An 18,959-nucleotide genomic window follows, 5' to 3' on the forward strand; every position below is an offset into this window, starting at 1 on the left:
GCAAAGGAGATCATAGGACCCTAGAAGGGTAAGGAGATAGAAGGTTAGGGAACAAGTCTAGTAACACCATTGATCTAGGACTTCCTATTACCCACATGAAAGCCAGCAGGGTTTGATCACACTGTTGACAGATCAGTACATAAAATGGCATCAGTTTCTACAAATTAACAGACTAAGACTCTGAATATATGAAACCATCTTACATTATTAGAAATGAATGTAAAATAAGTGCTAAACTGCATGGATAAATTTTCAACTTCCTAAAATACGATCACATACATACATGAATTTATATCAAATTCATAATGAGTTAGGGGTCTTGATATTAGGATATAAATTCGTTTTTAGTCAATCAATGCTAATAATCAGTGAGAAAGATTGTCCCAGGGAGTAAATCCTTTGCAATAATGGCAACAGTTCATAAAATTTACAGGCACGTGGCTAACTATTAGTAATTCTTCTCTCCTAACCACAGGTCCTGTTTGATTATCGGGTGGAAATAGCATTCATCAAATCAAGTCATGATAAAATTTCTAGAAGGTCTGGTTTTTTCATGGAATTCCATGGCACACTGATCGCAGATATTCATATTCTTATATAGAATTCACATAAAGTGAACTGAACTTTCAAAATAAGTTAGAATTTCTTACTAAAGGTTAGACACTAAATGTGAGAACCCAGGCATCATAAATAAATAAGTGTGGCTCTGAGAAACTCACTTCACATGATGAAAGAGGAGATTCATGTGAAACTCTGTTACAAATTAGTCTGAAATAGGAGGTCAACATTGTCTGTGTTTGCCCATCCAATACTGGTTGTACATAAAATGTCTTGTGAACATGGAGACATTTTCATCTGTCTCATTTCCTGCTCTTAATTGAGACTTCCACTCCTGACACCATGAGTTACTTCAGCTATTACTAGAGAGGAATGTGCTATGGTTTTGGTTTCCTGGGATATAGCTATACTTCTGGCTGTTTTGGCCAGAGAAGCTACAGATACAGCTACTGATGTCCATTTGCTGTGAAAGATATTGATTCTATGGGCTTTACTGAAGAACTTTTAAACAGTTCATTATATTGGACTTTTTGTTTTACAATTCATAAATTTGATCTGCATGATTTTTCACATTAATTATACCTTCAGACAGGAAATCATGTACCAGACTCTCTGAACAGTAAGCTTCCAGATGTGAGATGTTTTATCTTAATTGACCGAAATTGTCTAGAATATCTCACAAAAAATAAATATTGATAAATATTTTCTTTTTTTATACATTTTCATGAAATATCTGTACATACCCTAAAATATTTGCATGGTTAAATGATAAAATTCATGTTCACTAACTTGTGCGGGCTTTGTTTTAATTTGCATTACTTTTTCTCAATCAATTTTGTGTATATTTGTATGTGTATGTTGAAAGAGAAAGGAGGGAGACAGAGACAGAGAGAGAGAAAGAGAGAGTGAGATCCAAGCATTGGCTTTATTGCTTTCCAAATTTAATAAAAGTTTGAGAAAACAATACTCTTTGAAGGAAGATTAGGAATTAATGAGCCTCTACGGTCAATCTCATATTCTCATATAGTATGAATGCAGCTTCATACTTAATTTCATAAATAATAGGATTCTCACAAAAATACTGCAATTTTTCACTGCTATATTCTAGATTGTTCTATTTTCAGCATTTTCATTGCACCTATTGTTGAACTGTCATATTTGGAACTGTGTTCCAAGAAAATGCTTCCACTTTTATCCTCAGTTTAAAATTAAGATTTGAACAAGCAGAACCCTATTGTTGGAATTACCCTTGTTTTCTTAGCCACTCTTATTGTCCAGGAAATTATTCAGTGATAAAGGCATGTAAATAGGCTAGGGAAACTTGTACTGCAACTTCAATTATATCATGGTTCTTAAAACCTTTAATTTCTATCACCTTTAAAGTTAAAAGATCTGATTTTTCCCTAATTCTAACTTTCCTACTGGGCGAACCACCAAAATTTAATTTGAAGAATGAAATTCCAATAATGGAATTACAGTGAGTTGAAGTGATTTTGTAATCCATGTGTATATAGTATGACTTTCAAAAATTATAGTATATTCCAGAAATATGACTGTAAGCATTTTCATACAATATTTATAATGCTTGATATGTAATTATATTTGACATGATTTCTACTTGCCAAAAGATTTGTCCATGTAATAATTTGATAGTGACAAATTTATATTTCTTATATGCAAATATCTTCAATAGGTATCACGTGAAATATTTCCTCACTGATTATAAGAAAGCATATTTCAAAGTCATAGAAAAAAAAGTAATAGCATCTTTTTTTTTCAATTTTCCAAGAGGTTACATAATTTCACTTAGATTCTTGCATTATTGTCATTATTTTAATTTTATGAATGAAGAGACAGATACATGAGCAAATGCATTAAAATTAAGTTGTCACATAATACAGTTCTTAGAACATCACCCATAGCACGTTTGTTAAAGGAATGGATATAGGTGAAAAAATTGTGCAGATTTGACACTGGATTTCCACAATTCTTCACCAAAAAGGATGTGATTTCCAATACATCAACCTGAAAGAATCCAAATATTCAATGTATCATTTAGCACTTGCTGTGTAATTAATGATCTCAAAACTCACTAACTAATTACTACTTACTATTACACATGAGACTTATGGTCAGTTAAGTGGTTCATCTGGTCTTGATGGTCTTCATAAATCTACCATCACCTGTAGGTCAGGTAGGCAGCTTTCTGACATAGAGTGGGCTGTCTCTCATGGTTGGGGTCTGGCTGGCTGTAGGCTGTGGAGTGTCAGCCCTTCTTCACCAAGTTGCTTTTCCTCTGGGTTTCCAGGCCATGCCTGAACTCATGCAAACTGGGCATGGTTCTAAAAGAAGTAGAAAATCTCAAGATTTATTGAGGGCTGTGCTAGGCACTGATGCTTGCATCATCTTCCTTTGACCAAAACAAGCCACAAGGCCAGCACACATTCAAGTTATGGGAAAAAGTTTCACTCCTTGTTGGGAAAAGCTTCAAAATTATACTGCCAGGCTCATAGAAACAAAAAGAGAGAGAGAGAGAGAAGAATTATCAGAATTTAGCAAGCAATCTACCATGTGAGGTAATAAAATTTTAAGTTCTTCATGTAATTTCTGGGATATGTAGAATTGTTCTGAAAGAAATATGGTTAAGGTGCAGGGTAAGATAACATACTCTGACAAACCTCCTATGGCTAATATTTTAGTGATTTCTACCTCTCTTATAAAATCACATGTAATTACCAAAATTACTATTTAATAATCTATCTCATAAAAAATGCATTTATTGGTTTATACATTATTGTGGTTATACCCATCCTGAGAAATAAGTGTTTATAACTGTATTATTAGATGTATCCAACAGTATGTTTGATCAGAACTGAAAGCATTCTAGGAACTGAATACCGAAAATAGCTCTTGATATCCACTGGAAGTATAGAAGCTAATGTTGAAGAATGCCCCATTTCCTCTCAAAGTCTCTGCTAGGGTCACGAAATGACAGGAACCATGGGAAAGGATGATATACAATCAAAGGAATCATGAGGGGAATGATACCTAGGAAATTTTCATGACAATGCTGCAAAGACTTGCATCAATGAAAATCTATGAAACTATCCTTTTTGCCACCACAATAATTTTGTGGTGAAAGATAATGCAAGAACTGCTAATTCCTGTAACCATTTGTAAAAATATGGCTTTCTTACTTTTATAGGATAGAAGTAATCCATCGGTCTTAAGAATAAAAAATTGGTGCAACTTCAAATAAAAGTAACAAATTTGTTTGTCTTATCCATCATAATCACTATTATATCCCTAAACCTCCCCATCACAACATCAGTATTAATCACCAACAGCAAAATAACATTCCCTACTACATAAAAACATCCATTATATATGCTTTTATAACTAGCATAATCCCAACCACCATATTTATTCTTTCACCCAAGAAATTATTATTTCAAACTGACACTAAATTATAGTACAAACCATAAAACCCCCAATGAACTTTAAAATAGACTATTTTTCCCTAGTGTTTGTACCAGTACCATTATTCATGACATGATCAATTATAGAATTATCTATATGATACATACATTCAGACCCATATATTCACCAATTTTTCAATTATCTACTATTATTCCTCATTACAACAATTATTCTAGTAACCTCCAACAACCTATTTCAGCTATTTATTGGCAGAGAAGGAGTAGGCATTATATCATTTCTACTAATTGGATGTTGAGACGGACGAGCCGATGCCAACACAGCAGTCCTGCAAGCAATCCTATACAACCAAATTGGAGATATCAGATTCATTATAGCACTAGAATGGTTCATACTACATTCTAGCTCATGAGAGCTACAACAAATCTTTATACTTAACCTAGAAAAGAGCTCCATACCACTAACAGGACTCCTATGAGCAGCCAGGGGGAAATCAGCTCAGTTTGGTCTACACCCCTGACTCTCAACTGCAATAAAGGGACCAACCCCAGCATCAGCCCTCCTTCACTCAAGCACAATAGTAGTAGCTGGAGTTTTTAGAAAATGAGATTTTATATAGTCAAGGTTGGGTTGAAGATAATAATTGTTGTTATTCATCCTATATGTGCGATTGATGGATAGGCTAAGATCTTGCGTAGTTTTGTTCGGTTGAGGCCACTTCAATCTCCTACTATAATTGAAAGGATAGCTATGGTAAGAATTAGTATTGTGTTAATGAATGGTGAGATTTGATAGAGAATAGTGATTGGTGCTAATTTTTGTCATGTAAGTAGAATTATTCCTGGAGTAAGTGGTACACCTTAGCATATTTTGGAAGTCAGACGTGAAATGGTGATAGTCCTAATTTTATTGCTAGAGAAATAGTAATAATTGATAGTGCTAGTTGGTTGTGTGATTTTATGATGGCTCACTGGCCTGAGTTAATTAGGTTAACTAGCACTGCTAGTATAAGGAGCATGGATGCTGTTGTTTGTATTAGGAAATATTTTGTGGCAGCTTTGGTTGACCGTGGGCTTGCTTTTATTAGTATAATTGGCTGATGGCAAATATGTTTTATTCTAGGCCTATTCAGATTAGAAGTCAGTGGGAACTAAATGTTGTAATTACAGTGCCCGAGAATAGCATTATTTCTCATTCTTTCCATGAACTCCTTTCTACCAACACCTCATAAAAAGAATCTAAACTATCAAACTTTTCCATCTGGAATATCTCATGAGGCATAGTTTCTAGGAAGATTCGTGAGTTCACATTAGTGAGGTCTTTCTGTCTCATAAATTGCATCAGACTCCCTCAGGGAAATAGAAAGAAGGGCCTGCGCCCCTCCTGGCACTCATTATTAATCCTACTTGGACTGGGACAATGGGAGGACACCACCCTGCAGAACCTCTAGGACAGCTGGGCGGCCATAGGAGGCTTCTTGCATCCAGTCAAGATATGCATTTGAACAATTTCCACACCTTTGCTAGAATTGTTTTATTTAGACTACTTAGAGTGTAGAAGGGGATTTGATACCACTTTACATACTGATTTTTTTTTTAAATTTAATAAAGAAGTGGGTTTACAGAACCATAGCACATGAAATACAAGCTTTCCATACATCACCCCACTATCAATACCTTACATGTTTTTTTTTTTTTTAACACAAGCAGCCAGCATTTATTGAGAGAGTTTATGTTCTAAGCACAGAGAGAAACACTTTACATGGACTACCTCAAATTTGTGAAATATGTCTTATCTTTAAATTAAAAAAAATTAAAGATGTTATATCTTTACAAAAAAAGTCAGTGAAAAAATAGAGTGTATCCATATATCCCTGTATGTTGACAGGTTGCATTAGTGTGGTACCTCTGTAACAATTGATAAAGATTATTAAAATAGTACTATTAAATGTAGTCCATAGTTTACATTAAGTGCAATTTTCCCTATACTAGGCTATCATTAACACCTTTTATTACAGTCATAATTTGTTATAATTCATAAAAGAGCAATCTTATACTTGTACTATTACTTATAGTCCATCATCTATAATAGGGTTCATTCAGTTATACAGCCCTATGTTTTACCTCTTGCTTTCTATTCTAGTAAGCGAATGCCTTGAAGTTTCCCCTTTTAACCACACTGACATATATAAATCAGTGCTGTTAACTACACTTACAATAATGTGCTACCATGACACCACCCAATTCCAAACCTTTACAATCAACCTAAATAGAAATTCTGTACAAATTAAGCATCAACTTCACAGTCTCTACTCCCAAGCTACCTCTGGTAAACTATGCTAGATTCTATCTCTATGATCTTACTTATGATAATTAGTTCATATCAGTGAGATCATACAATACCTGTCCCCTTTATGTCTGTCATAGTTCACTCAGAAAAATATCCTCAGGTACAACCATGTTGCTGCATGCATTAGGACTTCATTCCTTTACATGGTTGATTAATATTCCACTGCATGTATACATTTTATCTATCCATTCATCAGTTGATGGACACTTGCGTTAGGTCCATCTTTTGAAAATCGTGAATAATGCTGCTTGAACTTTGGTGTGCACATATATACCCGAGTCCCTACTTCCCATTCTTCTTGGTCTTTACCTGGTAACAGAATGCTGAGTCATATGGTCATTTAGTACTTAGCTCCCTGAGGAACTGCCAAACTGTCTACTTCAGTGACAGCACCATTTTACATACCCACTAGCAAAGAATGAGTGTTCTGATTTCTCCACATCCTCTTCAACACTTGTAGTTTGCTGTTTTATTGATAGTAGCCCTTCTAGAGGGTGTGCATGACATATCATTGTGGTCATTTTGATTTGCATTTCCACAATAGCTAGTGTTATTGGGCATATTTTCATGTGTTTTTAGCCATTTGTGTATTCTTCATAGAGATATGTCTGTTCAAGAATTTTGCCCATTTTATGATAGGGTTGTTCATCTTTTTAGTGTTGAATTACAGCATTTCTTTAATATTCTGGATATTAAACCCCTATTGTATATATGTAGTACCCAAATATTTTTTCCCATTGAGTACATTTTCCTTTTCACTTTGTGATAATGTATTTTAAAGCACAAAAGTTTTTAAATTTGAGGAGGACCCATTTATCTATTTTTTCTTTCATTGCTAGTGCCTTAGGTATAAGGTCTAAGAAAACATTGCCTACCACAAAAACCTGAAAAGGCTTCCTCACATTTTATTCTAGGAGTTTCATGGTCATGGTTCTCATAAAATAGGTCTTTCATTCATTTTGAGCTATTTTTTGTGTGTATCGATATCTAATTCTCACAGCACTAATTTGTTGCAGAAACTATTCCTTCTCAACTAATTGGACTTGACCGTCTTGCTAAAAAAAAGGTTGGCCTTAGATGTGGGAGTCAATTTCTGAACTCTCCATTTGTTCCATTGGTCAACATATCTATCCTCAGGTCAGTACCATGCCATTTTGACCACTGTAGCTCTGTAATAATCTTTAATGACAGGAAGTATATGTTCTCCAAGAACGTTCTTCTTTTCCAAGATTGTTTTGGCTATTTGAGACCCCTTACCATCCAAATATATTTGATAATTGGATTTTCCATTTATGAAAATAAGGTTTTTGGAACTGTGATTTGTATTTCATTGAATCTGTAAGTCATTTAGGGTAATTGATATCTTAATGATATTTACTCTCCCAATTCATTGACATGGAATATCCTTCCATTTATTTAGTTCTTCTTTGATTTCTTTAGAAGTTTTGTAGTTTTCTGCATACAAGTCCTTTAAATCGTCATTAAACTTATTCCTAGATACTTGATTTTTTTAGTTTCTTTTGTGAATAGAATTTTTCTTGACTTCTTCCTCAATTTTCTCATTACTAGTGTGTATAAACATTGCTGATTTTTGCATGTTGCTCTTGTACCCCAACACTTCGCTGAATTCATTTAGTAGTTCTAGTAGATTTGTTTTAGTTTTGGGGAATTTCTCTATATAGGATCACATCACCCACAATTAGCAAAACTTTTACTTGTTCCCTTCCAATTTCAGTGTCTTTATTTTATTTTGGGTTTTTTTTTTGGCCTACCTGCTCTGGCTAGACCTTTTAGCAAAATGGTGAATACCTGGGTATTCTCAGCTTGCTCCAGATCTTAGAGGAAAGCTTTCAGTATTTCTATTTTTCTAAGTGTTTTTATCAAGAAAGGATGCTGTATTTTGTCCAATGCTTTTTTTCAGCAATGGGATTGATCAAGCATCCCTTCCCCCCTTTTTTTGGTATACAAATACAATAATTGATTTTCTCATGTTGAACCACCCCTGCATACCTGGGATTTAACCCACTTGATCATGGTACATAATTTTTTTAACATGCTGTTGGATTCTATTTCAAGTATGTTGTTGAGGATGTTCGCATCTATAGTTATGAGACATATTAGTCTGTAATTTTCTTTTCTTGTGCTGTATCTACCTGGCTTTGATATCAGGATGATAGCCTCATAAAGTGAGTTAGTGAGTGATTCCTCCTCTTCAGTTTTTGAGAAGAAATTGATCAGGATTCTTATAAATTATTCTTAGAATGATTAGTAAAATTCAGCTGTGAAACCATCTTGATCCTGGGAGGATTTTCTAATGCAGTTTATTTGTTACACAGTTTTATTCATACACCATATAATCCCTCCTTAGACAGCAAGGAAAGTTTCCCATTATAATCACGTTATGCATTCACCACAAGCTATTTGAGAACATCTGTATTTCTTCTGCAAAAAAAGAAGAGAAAAAAACTTAAAAATGATAAAAAATTAGAAAGAAAAAATAATGAAAAAGGAAAAAGAAAGAATAAAAATTGTATAAAAATGTGAAACAACAAGAATCCCATACACCTCACTTATATCTCCCTCTTACTGACACTTAGCTTTGGTATATTGCCTTTGTTACAATTAATAGAAGATTACATTATTGTTAACTATAAACCCTAGCTTGCATTGATTGCATTATTTCCCCACATACCCTCCCATTTTCACACTTTGCAATAGTGAAATTCATTTGCTCTCTGTTGGGGGGGGTTCATTACTGATTCTCTCTTTTCTTGTACTCGGTGTGTTGAGGTTTTCTACTACTTTCAGAGTCAAAGTAGGTTGTTCGTGTGTTTCTAGGAATTTGTCAATTACATTAAGGTTGGTTATCTACATTGTTAGCATATGGTGGTGCATAGCATCTTCTTATGATTTTTTCTGTTTCTGTGTGGTCATAGTAATGGCTCTCATCTCATTCCTGATTTCATTTATTTGCATCTTCTCTCTTTTCTCTGTCAGTTTGTTTGTCAATTTTACTGATATTTTCAAAAACCCAACACATGATTTTGTTAATTCTTTATATTGCTTTATTTTTCTCAATTTCACTTATCTCTGCTTTAAACTTTATCTTTTTCATTCTGCTTTTTTGGGGTTTCTTTGCGGTTCTTTTTCTAGTACCTGCAGGTGTGCAATTAGGTCTTTGATTTTAGCTCTTTTTTTTAATGTAAATATTTAGGACTGTAATTTTCCCATGCAGCACTGATTTCACTGTATCCCATAAGTTTTATTATGTTGTGATCTCATTTTCATTCATCTCAAGCTATTTTTAATTTCCCTTGCAGTTTCTTTTTGGACTCATTCATTGTTTAAGCATGTGTTACTAAATTTCCATGTATTTGTGGATTTTCTGGTTTTCCACCTGTTACTGGCTTCATTCCATTATGGTCAGAGAAGATATTTGTATAATTTCAATCTCTTTACATTTATTGAGACTTGTTTAGTGACCCAACACTTGGTCTATGCTGGAGAATGTTTCATGTGCATTTTGGAAGAATGATTACCCTTCTTTCTAGGGATGTAATGTAATGTCTGTTAGGCCTAGTTCATTTTCATAATATTCATGTTCTCTGCTTCCTTACTGATCTTCTGTCTTGATTCTCTATCTATCGATGATAGACTTATATTGAAGTCTCCAACTATTTTTGTACTGCTGTTTATTTCTCCTTCAGTCCTACCGGTTTGCCCTTTGTATTTTCATACGCTGTAGTAAGGTGCATACATATATTTGATTATTTCTTTTGGTGGATTTCTCCTTTTTTTGATATACAGTGTCTTTTTTCCTGTATTTTAATAGCTTTGACTTAATGTCTATTTTTCTAATATTAATATATCTACCCTAGTTCTTTTTTGGCTACTATTTGCATGGAATATCTTTCTGCAATCTTTCACTTTCAAGCTATTTAGGTCCTTTAGATAAAAGATAAGTCCCTTGTAAACAGCATATGCTTGAATCATGCTTTTTTAAATCTATTCTCCCAATCTGTTTCTTATGACTGAGCATTTTAATGCATTAACATACAGTATTATAACTGTAAATGCAGTTACTTCAGCCATTTTGTCCTTTGGTTTTTACATGTCCTTACCTTTTTTTTTGTTTTGTTTTCTGACTTTCTTTTCCTTTATTGCAACTTCGTTTTCTGAAAATAGTTGATCTTTTGTGATGCATCTGACTGATTTTTACTCATTTCATCTGTATTTTTTTTTTAATATTTTCTTTTTAGCTCCCCTGGGGTTTATATTACACAACCTACATCTATAACCTACTAATTTGAAAAGATACCAGTTTAGCTTCAATAGCATACATGTTGTCTGCTTCCGTTTCCCTCTGTTTCCCCTCTTTATATTGTTTAACCACTTTATATTTTGCATGCCCATTATCAGGGGATATGCCTTTTTCTTGTTCTATTGTATCCAATTATATTCTGACTGTAATAAGCGTTAAAGAATAGTGTTCAGGATACAGTACTGTTGGGTTTTACATTTGCCCTTTTAGTTGCCCTTAATGAAAATCTTCACTTATTCACACTACTCCAAGCTACTCTTTCCTGTCTTTTGCTTTAAACATGCAGAATTCCATTTAGTAATTCTTGTAGAGCAAGTCTTTTTCTGATGAACTCTCTCAGTTGAATATTGTAAACTCTCCCTCATTTCTGAAAGGCAGTTTTGTAGATTAAGAATTTTCCACTGGCAGCTCTTCTCTTTTAGTGCCTTCAATATATCATACCACTGTCTTCTTGTCTCCATGGTTTCGGTTGAGAAATTGGTACTTAGTCTCATAGAGGATTTCTTATATGTGACAAATGCTTTCTATTTCTCCTTTCATAATTCTTTATCTTTGGCATTTGAAATGCTGATTAGTACGCGCCCTAGAGTTGGTCTCTTCGGTTTTTTTCTGTATTTCAAAAACTATATATATTTTTTATTTTTATTTTTTGGTTTGCAATAGGCCACATCAATCTGATCTCCCATAATTTGCACTTATTCCAGAGGACGCTCACTGCTCCATGTGTGAGGAATACGAAGTTTTTGTCTCTCCAGGACCCTCCAAGAAAAAAAACAAGCTGGGTGGCTCCTGAAGGTGTTAAATTAAAACCTCTAGGAGGCTGCCCCACAACCAACTGCCTGGGCTTGGCGCCCGCTCCCTGGGAAGACAGTGGGCAGCAGGAATACACCTCGGGACGGCGGCGACACCCTGGCAAGGCTCGCGGAAAACCAGCCGGAGCTGCAGGGGAAGGGTCGGGGCCAGGGGGCACTTGTAGCCGGGCGCCCCACCAGCGACGCCGAGCCCCGGCAGTCTGGTGACGGGTGGGCTTCTCGCCCCGGAGCCGCCCCGGGTTGTGAAGAGCAGCCAAGAGAGGCCCAGAAGAGGGGTGGGCGAGGCCGGGAAGAGGGCGGCTGCCGTGCGCACCGGGGCACATCCAGTCTCGCTGTCCCGGCTGGTCCACACGGGCCCCCTCCTCTCGGGTGCAGCGCAAGTTCTCCGCAGCCGCCTTCGGCTCCGTCACCGAGTGCCTCTGTCTGTGTGTCAGCTGGGCCTTGGTGTCCGGCCTCCGGTCGCACAGGGCCTGCTTCCCCTGGGCGTCCAGCTGTGTCCCTGCGGCCCTCGCCCCCACCCTCGCGGCCCTCAGGCGGAGTAGCCTCCTGATTTATAAAATAGTTTTTTCATTCTTAAACGCATACTTTCTAACTGGGGAGATGGGAATATAATATATTAACTAATATTAAGATACAAGAAAATGATAAATATCTACTTTGCATTGTAAAAGCATATGGAAAGAGTCATGGAAACAATGAATGTTTATCAAATTAAAGACAAAAAATTGTTGGCTTCAGAATGTCGTAGAATTTTACCTTTAGGTCATTTTTGAATGAAGAATGACTGTGAATGCTAATTTTGGAAAAATTACTTGCCCACAGGGTAACAAATATAGCAAACTTCCATAGTTCAGCTGTAGTAATGTCCCAAGTCCATGAAATCCTCTCTATACAAAAAAAAAAAAAAAATCAAGATAAGATAACTTTTCAGCAACTCCATAGCCTATAAATTGTTCCTCTTACAAAAAAATACAATGGCAGCAGAAAGAACCCCTGGACAACATCTTTAAAAATACCAGGTTTAAGAAATCATCCAAGGGCGTGTGATGGTGGCTCAATGACAGAATTCTCACCTGCTATGCTGGAGACCCAGGTTCGATTCCTGGAGCCTGCCCATGCCGCCACCACCCACCAAAAAAGAAGAAAAGAAAAAGAGAAAGAAAGAAATCATCCAATGAGAGAAACAGAATGTCCAGAAACTAAACCAGTCCCCAAAGAGACAAGAAATAGCTATGGGTGAACAAAAGAATTCAGATGATCCTAGCATGAAAAAACAAATGGTGTTAAAAGAAATTTCTGGAAACATAAAGTACACAAACTATTCAGGGAAGTTTCATGATAGAGGGAAAGTTTCAGATCATTTGAGAGGGTATTTTAATAGGTGAATTTCATAGATTACTTAAAACGCAGTGTTTGGGTTTAATTTCTCTAAAATTAAAGGGTGAATCAAGGACTTAAGTGCAGATAATTAATAAGCAGGAGATTCCACAAGAAGTGATAGACACTAGCTGTATTAGCTTGCTAAGCTGTAGGAATGCAATATACCAGAAATGGAACAGCTTTTAAAAAAGGAATTTAATAAGTTTCAAGTTTAAAGTTCTGATGCCAAGAAAATGTCCAAACTAAGGCACCAGCAAGAGGTTACCTTCACTCAAGAAAGGCTGATGCTTTCCGGCACACCTCTGTTAGCTGGAAAGGTATGCGGCTAGCATTTGCTGGTCCTTTGCTCCTGAGCTCAGTGGCCTTTAGCCTCTGTACTCTGTGGGAGTTCCACACTTGGTGTCTGTGGACCTTCACTTAGCTCTTCTGGGACAAAACTCTGGGTTCTCACTTCCTTAGCGTTTCATGGAAAGACACGTAGCAATGTCTGCTGGACTCTGCATCTGCAAAATCTGGGTCTCATGTTGGCTCCTACATTTCTAGTGAGATATACCCTAATGGCAAAATGAAAGAAAAATAATAATATTCAGTTTATCTTATTTGTAACTATATATTTTTGTATTCACAAACATACATTTATATATTTTACAGAGAGGGGGAGAGATGGAGAGACAGACTGACAGAAAAATAAAGACAGAGACAAAGAGAAGTATTCAATAAATGATCATTTAAGTCATCTCACACAAACCAGATTTTCATCATAAGTGAAATTCCACTTTAAAATGAAAAACATTAAGTAGAAACTCTACAAACTTTAATTGAATTGAGAGTACTGCTTGAATACTGGAATTTTTAGTTGGCCTTTATTACAAAAAAAGATATATTTTATCTCTGTCTTCTGAGGAAGCATATATCTAATCAAAACCTAGCAGGAGAGCACAAGAAACAAAAGAAAAAAAAAAGGATGAATGGGAACTCCTTAAAATCAAAAGCGGGGACTTCCTGGAAGATGGCGGCTTAGTAAGACGCGCGGATCTTAGTTTCTTCTCCAGGACACCTACTAGGGGAGTAGAAACGATATAGAAAGCGCCCAAAGCCACAACAGAGATAAAAAAGACAGCGTACCCCATCCTGGAACGGCTGGCTGGCTGAGAGAAGCAGCTCGGGTGAGATCGCCGAGGCGCGCGGGCCTTACCGGGCGGGGTGGCAAGCAGCCGGAGTTACTCCCTTCCCCCTTCCCGGGCCGGCTGGGAGAATTGGAGAGGTGGTCCCCTGAAACCAAGGCGACTGGCGCCCACACCACGCGCAGCCCCCGGACCAACTGAGAGAATTGGATCGGAAACCCCCAGGCCGCGGAGAACGGTGACCCCGTGACTCCCAGGGAACGTGCACTCTCTCGGGTGGGCCGCTGGCGCTGGCGCCCTCCCGCCACGCTTGTTGCCCAGGGCCGACTAGGAAATTCGGACGGGCTCTTTCCCTGGCTGCGGCGACCAGCAACCCTCCCTGCGTTCGGACCCCGGGCCAGCTCAAGCCGCTTCGGCTAGCGAACCCCCAGGACGGCGAGAGTTTTCCAAAGTTTAAGGTCCCACAGCACCTTTTACTGGTGGGACCCGCAGACAAACGTGTGCCACGAGCGCCACCTACTGGGCAGGATAAGAAAAACAGAACCCAGAGATTTCACAGAAAAATATTACAACCTTGCTGGGTCCAAAACCAAGAGAAATCTGAATAAATGCCCAGACGCCAGCAGCAGAAGATAACTGTCCACGCTCAAAAGATTGAGAATATGGCTCAGTCAAAGGAACAAACCAATAGCTCAAATGAGACACAAGAGCTGAGACAACTAATGCTGAATATACGAACAGAAATGGAAAACCTCTTCAAAAATGAAATCGATAAATTGAGGGAGGACATGAAGAGGACATGGGCTGAACATAAAGAAGAAATAGAAAAACTGAAAAAACAAATCACAGAACTTATGGAAGTGAAGGATAAAGTAGCAAACATAGAAAAAATAATGGATAGCTACAATGATAGATTTAAAGAGACAGAAGATACAATTAGTGAATTGGAGGATGGAACATCTGAATTCCAAAAAGAAACAGAAACTATAGGGAAAAGAATGGAAAAATTTGAACAGGGTATCAGGGAACTCAAGGACAATATGAACCGCACAAATATACGTGTTGTGGGTGTCCCAGAAGGAGAAGAGAAGGGAAAATGAGGAGAAAAACTAATGGAAGAAATTATCACTGAAAATTTCCCAACTCTTATGAAAGACCTAAAATTACAGATCCAAGAAGTGCAGCGCACCCCAAACAGATTAGACCCAAATAGGCGTTCTCCAAGACACTTACTAGTTAGAATGTCAGAGGTCAAAGAGAAAGAGAAGATCTTGAAAGCAGCAAGAGAAAAACAATCCATTACATACAAGGGAAACCCAATAAGACTTTGTGTAGATTTCTCAGAAGAAACCATGGAAGCTAGAAGACAGTGGGATGATATATTTAAAATACTAAAAGAGAAAAACTGCCAACCAAGACTCCTATATCCAGCAAAATTATCCTTCAAAAATGAGGGAGAAATTAAAACATTCTCAGACAAAAAGTCACTGAAAGAATTTGTGACCAAGAGACCAGCTCTGCAAGAAATACTAAAGGGAGCACTAGAGTCAGATACAAAAAGACAGAAGAGAGAGATATGGAAAAGAGTGTAGAAAGAAGGAAAATCAGATATGATATATATAATACAAAAGGCAAAATGTTAGAGGAAAATATTATCCAAACAGTAATAACACTAAATGTCAATGGACTGAATTCCCCAATCAAAAGACATAGATTGGCAGAATGGATTAAAAAACAGGATCCTTCTATATGCTGTCTACAGGAAACACATCTTAGACCCAAAGATAAACATAGGTTGAAAGTGAAAGGTTGGGAAAAGATATTTCATGCAAATAACAACCAGAAAAGAGCAGGAGTGGCTATACTAATATCCAACAAATTGGACTTCAAATGTAAAACAGTTAAAAGAGACAAAGAAGGACACTATATACTAATAAAAGGAACAATTAAACAAGAAGACATAACAATCATAAATATTTACGCACCGAATCAGAATGCCCCAAAATACGTGAAGAATATACTGCAAACACTGAAAAGGGAAATAGACTCATATACCATAATAGTTGGAGACTTCAACTCACCACTCTCATCAAGGGACAGAACATCTAGACAGAGGATCAACAAAGAAATAGAGAATCTGAATATTACTATAAATGAACTAGACTTAATAGACATTTATAGGACATTACATCCCACAACAGCAGGATACACCTTTTTCTCAAGTGCTCATGGATCATTCTCAAAGATAGACCATATGCTGGGTCACAAAGCAAGTCTTAACAAATTTAAAAAGATTGAAATCTTACACAACACTTTCTCGGACCATAAAGGAATGATGTTGGAAATCAATAATAGGCAGAGTGCCAGAAAATTCACAAATACGTGGAGGCTCAACAACACACTCCTAAACAACGACTGGGTCAAAGAAGAAATTGCAAGAGAAATTAGCAAATACCTCGAGGTGAATGAAAATGAAAACACAACATATCAAAACTTATGGGACGCAGCAAAGGCAGTGCTAAGAGGGAAATTTATTGCTCTAAATGCCTATATCAGAAAAGAAGAAAAGGCAAAAATTCAGGAATTAACTATCCATTTGGAAGAACTGGAGAAAGAACAGCAAGCTAACCCCAAAGCAAGCAAAAGGAAAGAAATAACAAAGATTAGAGCACAAATAAATGAAATTGAAAACATGAAAACAATAGAGAAAATCAATAAGGCCAGAAGTTGGTTCTATGAGAAAATCAATAAGATTGATGGGCCCTTAGCAAGATTGACAAAAAGAAGAAGAGAGAGGATGCAAATAAATAAGATCAGAAATGGAAGAGGAGACATAACTACTGACCTCACAGAAATAAAGGAGGTAATAACAGGATACTATGAACAACTTTACGCTAATAAATACAACAATTTAGAGGAAATGGACGGGTTCCTGGAAAGACATGAACAACCAACTTTGACTCAAGAAGACATAGATGACCTCAACAAACCAATCACAAGTAAAGAAATTGAATTAGTCATTCAAAAGCTTCCTAAAAAGAAAAGTCCAGGACCAGATGGCTTCACATGTGAATTCTACCAAACGTTCCAGAAAGAATTAGTACCAATTCTCTTCAAACTCTTCAAAAAAATCGAAGTGGAGGGAAAACTACCTAATTCATTCTATGAAGCCAACATCACCCTCATACCAAAACCAGGCAAAGATATTACAAAAAAAGAAAACTACAGACCAATCTCTCTAATGAATACAGATGCAAAAATCCTCAATAAAATTCTAGCAAATCGTATCCAACAACACATTAAAAGAATTATACATCATGACCAAGTAGGATTCATCCCAGGTATGCAAGGATGGTTCAACATAAGAAAATCAATTAATGTAATACACCATATCAACAAATCAAAGCAGAAAAATCACATGATCATCTCAATTGATGCAGAGAAGGCATTCGACAAGATTCAACATCCTTTCCTGTTGAAAACACTTCAAAAGATAGGAATACAAGGGAACTTCCTTAAAATGATAGAGGGAATATATGAAAAACCCACAGCTAATATCATCCTCAATGGGGAAAAATTGAAAACTTTCCCCCTAAGATCAGGAACAAGACAAGGATGTCCACTATCACCACTATTATTCAACATTGTGTTGGAGGTTCTAGCCAGAGCAATTAGACAAGAAAAAGAAATACAAGGCATCAAAATTGGAAAGGAAGAAGTAAAACTATCACTGTTTGCAGACGATATGATACTATACGTCGAAAACCCGGAAAAATCCACAACAAAACTACTAGAGCTAATAAATGAGTACAGCAAAGTAGCAGGTTACAAGATCAACATTCAAAAATCTGTAGCATTTCTATACACTAGCAATGAACAAGCGGAGGGGGAAATCAAGAAACGAATCCCATTTACAATTGCAACTAAAAGAATAAAATACCTAGGAATAAATTTAACTAAAGAGACAAAAAACCTATATAAAGAAAACTACAAAAAACTGCTAAAAGAAATCACAGAAGACCTAAATAGATGGAAGGACATACCGTGTTCATGGATTGGAAGACTAAACATAGTTAAGATGTCAATCCTACCTAAATTGATTTACAGATTCAATGCAATACCAATCAAAATCCCAACTGCGGCTTGGGGCTTGCCTAGCCCGACCGCACTGGGGTCTCGTCCTCGGATGTGGTTCGGCTGGAGAGCGGCGTCAGCCGAGACCATGGGGCTCGAAGGTTTGGAGGGCGCACGAGCACAATAAACCGAGAGTAAAGAATAATAGTAGTAATTTATTGCATAGGGCTCGCGGGACTTAGCTGGCTGGCAAGGCTTACAGGCTAAGACCCCGACAGGAGGAAACACAAAGAATATATAGGGTTGGTGAGGGGGAGTTAATTAGGGGTGAAGAAACTTTGATGGGCAGCTGGTATGGTGTCGTATAGGATGTGGATTGGTTAGGAGGTGTGTTGAATATTATAATGGGTGGTGAGGTGAGGAGTGTACATGGTCTAATGAAGAAGAGGTGAAAAGGTGGTGCGATATATGCTCAGGAGTTGCTAGGCAGGGGGTTAGAATAGCAAGGCTTGCAAGAACGAGAGATGTCTGGATATGTTAGGGCATGTTAAGGCAGATAAGAGGCAACAGTTACAAATATATGCAGCAATTCCTCCCTTGTATTTAATTAAAGAGCGGAGAGGAAGGGGCGTCATTGAAGGCTGGTACGCAAGGTTTCCGAGGGGCTCACGCGGACTAACTAGTATTGCGTTAGCCACGCTCCCCAAGGGTGAGTAGTTTTTATTTTTAGAAGGAGGTAGAAGAGATGCATTTGGGTTTTAGCAGGGTGGCAGGGGGTCCACTAAGCTCCCGAGGGGCGGAATGCGGATTAACCGGTATTTGCACCCGCCACGCTCCCACAGGGTGATCAGTCCTGAGGGTGGGCAACACTAGCTAACCATACCTGCGCTTGCTGCCGATGAC

At 37.1% G+C, this 18,959-nt stretch overlaps 2 long non-coding RNA genes across 3 annotated transcripts in view; one reads left to right on the plus strand and one right to left on the minus strand.

Annotated features, from left to right (window-relative positions):
- The first annotated feature begins 1,911 nt into the window (after positions 1-1,911).
- The window catches only part of LOC143648586 (uncharacterized), a 39,123-nt gene continuing 22,075 nt past the window's right edge, over positions 1,912-18,959 (plus strand). The window contains exons 1-2 of the long non-coding RNA XR_013158641.1: positions 1,912-2,035; positions 3,764-3,819. This is a non-coding gene — a long non-coding RNA (uncharacterized LOC143648586). The remainder of the gene's footprint in view (positions 2,036-3,763; positions 3,820-18,959) is intronic.
- The window catches only part of LOC143648585 (uncharacterized), a 95,733-nt gene continuing 89,032 nt past the window's right edge, over positions 12,259-18,959 (minus strand). For both annotated transcript variants that reach the window (XR_013158640.1, XR_013158639.1), the window contains exons 4-5: positions 13,124-13,412; positions 12,259-12,365 (exon numbers count right to left, since the gene is read on the minus strand). This is a non-coding gene — a long non-coding RNA (uncharacterized LOC143648585). The remainder of the gene's footprint in view (positions 12,366-13,123; positions 13,413-18,959) is intronic.

This window comes from Tamandua tetradactyla, chromosome 10 (genome assembly GCF_023851605.1).
Source record: "Tamandua tetradactyla isolate mTamTet1 chromosome 10, mTamTet1.pri, whole genome shotgun sequence".
NCBI classification, from domain to species: Eukaryota; Metazoa; Chordata; class Mammalia; order Pilosa; family Myrmecophagidae; genus Tamandua; species Tamandua tetradactyla.